This window comes from Topomyia yanbarensis, chromosome 2 (assembly GCF_030247195.1).
Source record: "Topomyia yanbarensis strain Yona2022 chromosome 2, ASM3024719v1, whole genome shotgun sequence".
Taxonomy (NCBI): Eukaryota; Metazoa; Arthropoda; class Insecta; order Diptera; family Culicidae; genus Topomyia; species Topomyia yanbarensis.
The window spans coordinates 57825678-57834025 of NC_080671.1; positions in this window are offsets into that span (position 1 = coordinate 57825678).

Consider the following 8348-nt stretch of genomic DNA (forward strand, 5'->3'; position numbering starts at 1 on the left):
TCAAGAAGTCGTCTTCAGTCAAGAACCATTTTCACCGGGTTTTATGAACCAGAGTTGCCAAGCGAATCGTAGGCGGCCAGTTTTCGTTTCGCGTACGATAGGTGGTCCTCCAAGCTGATATTGCAATTTGTGGTTCATGCGCTGCCTTCACGTTTCGTCTTCCATCTGCGCTCCATCTTAGATGGTTGAACTTTCCGTTTGATAGCACAAAGGGCATCCTAGTTCTCTGCCAGCATAGTCTTGATTTTGTGGCTGCAGAGAACAATCGGTCTGGGACATTATTCTCAATCGCGTCACCTAGTGAGTAGAAGGATGTCCCTATATATTGCGCGGCGTGTGACGTGAGTCCACTGATCTCACCTCACTCTACGTGACTTTTTTCGTCTGATTCTTTCAGCCGACTCGGGTGACTGATTGCCGTTAAATGGATGTCTCACGTCACCCGAAGTGACCTATTCTCACAGTCACGTTACTTAGTGACTAGAAGAAAATTTCCTTCTAGTCATTAGATGACGTGACTGTGAGAATAGGGCTCTAGAATCGGATGAGAAAAGTCACGTATAATGGGGTGTGATTAGTCGTCTCACGGCACACGACGAGCAGAACAAAGCCGGGAAATTTCCTTCCCGTCACTAAATGGTCAATGGAATAATGCCTGCGATCCTCTGATGAGAATTCCGTATATGGTTAGTTTCGTGTGGTAGTACACATTGATTGTTCGATCGAAGTGAATGAACTCAGCGATCCCCTGGCGATGACATGCCATTAGTCGATATTAGGTTTTACATCCACCTAACATAATTTCATATTTCGGAATAATTTTGCTTAGCAATTCTTGGTGGTTCGTTCACATGGGAGTTACGTGAATTAGAATGGTGGAACACCTGAACATCGTTGGAGCATCTGGGTAGAAATATCAAATGAAATGGATCCCACCGCTCTTGACGGGCCCTATTCTCACAGTCACGTCACCTAGTGACTAGAGTAAATTTTGTTCTAGTCACTAGGTGACGTGACTGTGAGAATAGGGCCCGTCTTTGTCACTGTTCTTGTACACAGGGTTCTTGATCACCACGAACAGATGAATGGGTACGACAATACCTAACATCAATCGCCACGTGTAGCTTAATACAAAAGTATTATCTGTCCGAGTTATAACAGACTGGGCTAAAGATTTGGTAGATTAAGTTATAAGATTGATTGTAATCAATGAAGTCCAAAACGTCCAGCCATTTCACTAATTTAGTGTTGAAAGTCTGGAACGTTATCAATACCAAGATGCTGGGTTTGATCATTTAGAAATGTGCAACTTGCGTTCATTTTTTTATCTTTCTTTCCAATAAACTATTTAATTTTGAAACAAACCTAATTACAGTGTATTTTATGCACATCTTCTTTTAGTCATGGTCTCGCTCAATGTTTTTCTATTAGACGATAAGTCGCCGGGAAAATCAAAGCTAGCTCACATCACCCCATTCCACGCTTTTCAAAACTTCTTCCTTCAACTCCTTGCTCTTCCTTGAGTACTATGACTGACTAGCATTTTTTCGACAAAATGGCAGCTGGCCTTCGCGCTTTTTTCAGTTCAACAACATATCAGCAGTGATAGAAGTAAGTAATATAGGAACATTAATGTACATGCTGTTACTTAGAGAATCGGAATTCATATTTGTTGTTGAGCTTACCCTAGCAATCTCCGATAGCAAATTGAAAGCTTGATGTCGTGATGTTGCCAGCACTGATTACGCAAGTTATCCCCAGTAAAGTTCAGCCGGAACTGAACTGGAATTCTGGCTGGTTCCAGTTCGTATTCCGGCTCCAGTGACACAACCGATTCTAACTAGAATCGGTTGTGTCACTGGAGCCGGAATGCGAACTGGAACCAGCCGGAATTCCAGTTCATTTTCGGCTAAGCTTAACTGGGTCGTTTTGGTCGATTTGACTAACTGGCACAAAACGAAAAGATTTATCACGTGGCGTTCATGGTAAAAAATAATGGTGTAATTGACTTCCCAAAGATTAGCAGAGACAAAACTGATTGTTTACATTCTACTACTGCTCGACTCAGAGCTACAACGAGCAAAGTGAAAAAATAACTAGTAGCCTCTCGATCTAGTGTGCATTGTCTTAGGAACAAAGGAAACGTTTAATTTATTCCTGTCCTTTTGAGTAAAAAAGTGAATTGAGTTCTACAAGATGACGACACGAATGAACTTATGATGAATGAAGTTCATGTTTGACAATTCTCGGTGGTTTGTTTATTTTGTCAATTGCGTGAGTGCGAGTGCAACGGGTGCTCATCTGTTACATTCGAACTCACGTAACTCCCATGTAAACAACCCACCGAGAATTGTCAAACAAAGTTCATCCGGCTTATTTTGTGGGGTTATGTCGGTTGGTGCAAAACCTAATTGCACTGCTCCGACCCATGGTTGCTGATTTCGAATCTGTTTCTATGCGATTATAAGGTGGAATATTTTCCCGAGGTGAAAATGGACCTTAGGCTTACAAAAGTCAGCACATATGCAACGCAGTACTCTGCTCATAAAAGCATAAGTCTATGAGTTATCTGTTTGTTTGTATTCTGTATCGCCAAATATCAAAAAATACCAAAACATGGTTGTCCCATCCATAAGACTCAATGAAAATATAAATCTTGAAAAGCGTTTTTCTCGGCTCGCTGTTTTTCAATATGGGACTCTTATGCTTTTATGGGCAGTACTATTGTCATTCAATATGTTAGACCAAACAGAACAATTAGTTTTGCAGAACTACCTAAAACATGTGGTTGAAAGTGCCAGTGTTGGAGTTAAAATATATGGAATATACATATGGAAAATGTCAATATAGAGGTAAGGTTACATAAGCTATTAACGCGTACCCCCGTAATCCAACTGCAAAATACACGTTGTAATTCGGAGTACAATCCTTTACACCTGATATTCGAAGAAACTTTTTCTGGGATATACCCAACGATGTTCTTGTGGTAAGGATTCGGATCGAAAAATCTGATTCCCTTACTATACAATTTAAACACAACGGAACTAAAATTGAACAATTCACGCTATGCGTCCATGATGAGCAGATTCCTATGTACACGTACTGTAATCAAACGGTAGGGGAGCCCGGGGCTAGTCGGCGGTTGGGGTAAGTTGGCGGAACCCCCTTTTCTGCGTTTCTATTAGACAAAGCGCTGCCTCTCGTTGTGTACCTCAAGTAATGTGTTTTATATATTTAGGTTATGATTAAAGATACTGTTTAATGGATAAAGGGCTGGTGATATTTGGAAGGTAACCTAATTAACATCTGCACTGATGTACGTTTAAAAGAAAAAGGGAACGTCGTTTCTGTTTATTGCTGATAGTGTCACTTAAGCCCAAGGATACAAAATGCCTACTTTTCTGCGGCTGTAATTTTTCTGCTTACATTCTTATTTCTCTTTCGACGCTGCTGTCGTTCGCTAGTGCAGGACGCTGTACGGTAGTCTGTAAGCAAAGCAGTAACATGACAAAAATACTGCCCCCAGTACAGTCACCAGACGCGAGCGGTACAGCTTCTCTTTCCTTATTTTACACTTTTTAATATTTTTAATCTATTCAATGTTTCTAATCACAAACGACGACAATGAATGCGGTTCGTTTACGCCACGACCGGCATTAACGCTTTCGTGTGCGGGCCTCTCCCTTTGACTATGCAGAGAAAAGTGTACAAAGCGGGAGAACAAACTTTACTACGCCATACCAAATACAAATATATATTTGTATTTGGCCATACTCTCACCGAGTAGTCGGAGTACAGCAGCAAAACAAAAATGTATTCTACTGCTGTACGGGAAAATATACTCGGTTTGGCTACCGTTCTGGCAAGAGCTGTAGTGATGCGTCGCTTTAGCGGGCTGTTCGGCTTGCGCAAATGTAAATATACCGATAAAATGTAGTTTATCGGTACCGTTGGCATCCCTGCTTAAGTCTATGCTTTGTTTCGTTTACGTTGGCCATACATCTGAACGACATTTGACCAGCGAATTCATCATGAGGTACATTCACGCAAACTTTACACTGAACGCTTTTGATAAGCAAATAGTTACAATGTGAAACACCTTATCCAATGTGTTTTTGTTGCGAAACATTATGTTTTGTAGAAGCTGTGGGCGATATTGTGTTTTTGAGCATACTTTGTAAATTTTATTAATTTTAAGCATTTTGTGTTATTTAAGGTGGTTTTCAATCTATTCCCCGAACGATTATATTTTTCGATAGTGCGTGAAAAGAGTTTCTGAATCCGTATAGCTATTATATCTATGCATACCCAAAAGTAATTTTCAAATCCTTTTTACATTTCTTACAAAAGAAATGTATAGGATTCGCTCAAACTTTGAACACTTTTTTATAAAATATGCGCTTGGGGTAAGTTGGCGGTAACGCACACGGGGCAAGTTGGCGGTACTATTTATAGTGCAAAAATAGTCATCATATATTTTTATCTCTGGAATTCACTCCAAAGTAAGAGAAACTTTTCCTTGTGTCCCTCGTCAATGCAGGGGACAATTATTTCAGACAATTGCCTGAATTTCGAAAATTTGCTTTTGAATATGGAGCACGCATCGAAATCAAAATGACGGGGTATTGACACTGAAATATAATGCAAACTCATTTCATATGGACCACTTATGTAATTGAATTTCCATTGGATTGCTTATTTTCTGGCAGTCCGCCAACTTACCCCATACATACCGCCAACTTACCACGAGGCTGGGGTAATTCGGCGGCTTTTCCGCGTCACATATTTTTGTCTCTAGAAATGAAGACAACGTATCAAACATTTTGATAAAATTCAGAGATGTTGCCAACAGTCTACCCTTTCATGCAACGTGTTCTATTTTGCAAGATCCTCCAAAATCAATGCGGTAAAAAATGAAAACTGAAAACACCGCCAACTAGCCCCGGTCTCCCCTACATCATGAAAAACGTACTGTACATCACAACTGACTGTCAACTCATCTACTTGGTGACTCTCATTTCGACTTAGTCCGGTCTGACTTAACACCGACAAATTTTAGCTCTAAAAATCTGTACCATTCTGCCATTTTACACAAAATTCTGTAATCTGTTCCGTACAGAATCTCTACCAATAAATTTCGAAAAAATCTGTGCTTTTGTAGATAAATGTGTACTTGTGGTAACACTGACTGCAGGTTTCTGAGCAAACCCCTAGTCCGGCGTGATGTCCCGCAAGAAAAGGAGTTCTGATTAAGCCAATAAGAATTAATGAAGACGAAGCTTGGTTTAACTTAGCAAAAAATGCAAGATGCACAAAGCTATATTTCTCCTTAGTGAAAAAATAGGTAAAACTTCGTCTCATCAAGCTAGTGAAGAAAAAACGATTTTACCTACATTTTTCTCCATTAAGGAGAAATATAGCATAGTGAAGAATATCTGATCATGACCACGAACAAAGCAAATACCGATTAGAGAACTAGCTCTTAATAACCATTCTTCTGTTCGGTTCATTTTTAATGAAACGGAAATTCAACGGTTTTTAATCAGCACGGAATATTAGACGCTGGGACTGTAAACAGGTAATTGTGATTTTTTAGATCGATAGGCTGCGCAGGTTGTATATTCAAAGGCGAATTATGAGCATATAACCGATATTCTTTCCTGGGGATTTCATTTTCTAGGGTAAAAGAACCTTTATTAATCTCAGTCGTTATGTTTATTGCCGCTTGACCTGTATTGATTTGGCAGTGCCTGCTATCTCTATTTCACGCATCATTGCAAATTGAAACTTTACGCTTTTGATGTAGAATAGCACCGACATCAGTGAAATATTTTTGAGATTAAATTTTCTTCATTGCTGAATGTATTTTATGGATAATAATGGTCAAGTATTAGAAAACTTGAGGCTAATTCGTTGAATAGAAGTTTTCTGAAATGTCTCTCTTTTAATGAAACATTTGAAAACACGTCTTACTATTACAACTTTAATGGTGTGCCAGATTGTTTCTGCGTATTAAATGTATGTAATTATTGAATTATATGAGGATGTTGCATTGCACAACTTTGTTATGTTCTGCAAGGAAAGAAATTTGATTGATCAAGAGGCATCACGGTGACGTAAACACCGCTTTGATCGAATTTCACTTTTCGTACTTATGAGCTCGCAACAAAAATGGCTCTAAGTATTACAATTTTAGACACTCTTAACCAAACCTGTAAACGACGCGGATTTTATTCCAGTTCCGTAGATTGTGTATGCTAGTCCAGGGGCGAATCCAGAAAAAAATTTCGGGCTGGGTCCGAAATTTCGATTTAAAAATGATGATTGTACAATTCGTAATACATAATAATCTTATGTAATGAATATCAGTTTTGGTGGTACAATTTGGTTTCGAATAATTTTGAGTTTGAAACTAATATAAAATTGAAACTCATTTAAAATTTCTCAACAAGTAAAATAATTTCGGAGGGGGTCCGGTCCCACAGGACTCTCCCCTCCGCCACTGTGCTATTCAGTTCAGGTTACCGGTTCAGAATGTATGCGGAAATTCCGTGGCATATGCGAATGCTCTAATTTCATTTTAAGACCGTTTTCAGAACAACCGTATGAATGTCTTCAAATGTGCTTGAATTGTTTATATAAAAACAAGCTGATGTAATTTGATAAGACAAGTGTTAGGAATTTTCACTAAAAAAATTTCGACAAGGAAACAGAATCTGGAATTACCGGGACCGGTCGTAAAGTGGGACACTGTATCCAAACGTCTTCAAGTATGATTGCATTCTCCGCAGCTCATAGTCCAGTCTCGATTTCATTCATTCGTCCATTGTAGGTACATATTGTTCTACCAAACTCCGGTATTTTCAGCATCTTTGAAATGGTAATCGGATGGCCTCTTTGAAATGGCAGTTTATTTGACACGGCTCAACGAGTTAGCATAACTGATCAGTGGTTCTCATATTTTTACATAATGAAGAAAGTGATGGAAAGAAAATTACATTTCTTTTGATGGACTTTAGTTGCAGAGCGCTGGGGGGGGGGGGGGGGGGGGGGGGTTCACGTCATTGGGAACAAAAGTTACCCCATTGGCTTTGTATCGCTCCAGGACAACATTTAAATGGTGACACGAAGCTAGATCCGGCTAGTAGACCGTAGGGTTCTCGTGTTCCTTCAACAGAGGAAGCAAACGCTTCTGTAGACACTCCTTGAGGTAGATTTCCCCGTGTACAATACCGGTGGTCACGAACGGCGCACTCCGTTTGCCACATGAGCAGATGGCTTGCTAAATCATGTATTTATTGGCACACTTTGAAAGTTTCTTCTTCCTTATTTCCTCCGGAACATCATACTTGTGCTGGATTGTGAAGAACAATAGTCCCGGATGCTGCCGGAAGTATGCCTTGACATAAGTCACATCATTCATGTTGAGCATCTGGGTGTACAGTTTCCGGGCCCGTGACTTTCCCACCGTATACTACCGTGTCACGATTTGGAGTCTTCTAAACTTTGTATGTTTGCAAGCCCTTCCCGGTCCTTGGCTCCCTGAACGAAAGACTTGGATAGATTCAACTTTTTGGCCACATCCTTGACCGAAGCATTGCGATTACGCTTAAACGCTTACACTACAGGCTTGTGATCCTGATCACTAATAGAACATCCATTCTGACCGCATTTCTCCTTCCGGTCGATGCTCAGAGTTTGGTAGTAACATTTAATCATAGGTATAGAATTGTTTATTTTATATTGCGAATATTTTCTTAACATTTATTTTTGTTTCGCTCGCACTTCACAGTTACGCATAGAGACACACTCAACTAAATGCTAATTTTTTTTAGGTTTATAAAAACGCTTACATTCTGTCCACTGAAATAAATTCTAGGAGATTTCTGATAAATTTGGAACATTGGCTCTGTTTTACGGTGTCGTATACGTTCAAGATGAAAAAGAAAGGTGGGCACATTTGTCACTTTTGAGTGTATTAGTTATATTCTTTTAAAATTAAACATGGCTTCCGAGACCCTAGAAGGAAACAAATATCCGGACTAGCATCTTGATTCTTTGGCACACGATGAAAAGAAAGAAAAGGCGGAGCTTCACGTCGGATCTTCCGATTCGAACACTTAGGGACACTTTTTATCTCGAAACTAACGACAAAAATAATTATGACCAACCGAAACAAAACTTATGGCAACAGAAAAGTCTACTACGTCATTTGTTTAAGTTTTTCTTCTTCAAATCTTTGTTTTTTCATTTTTATCGAAGAAGATTACAGCCGTCTCCTGTACCATCTTGCTTGCGATCAGTCTTTCTTGTTTTCTGTTTCCTCTCATTGGTTACAATGCTGAATC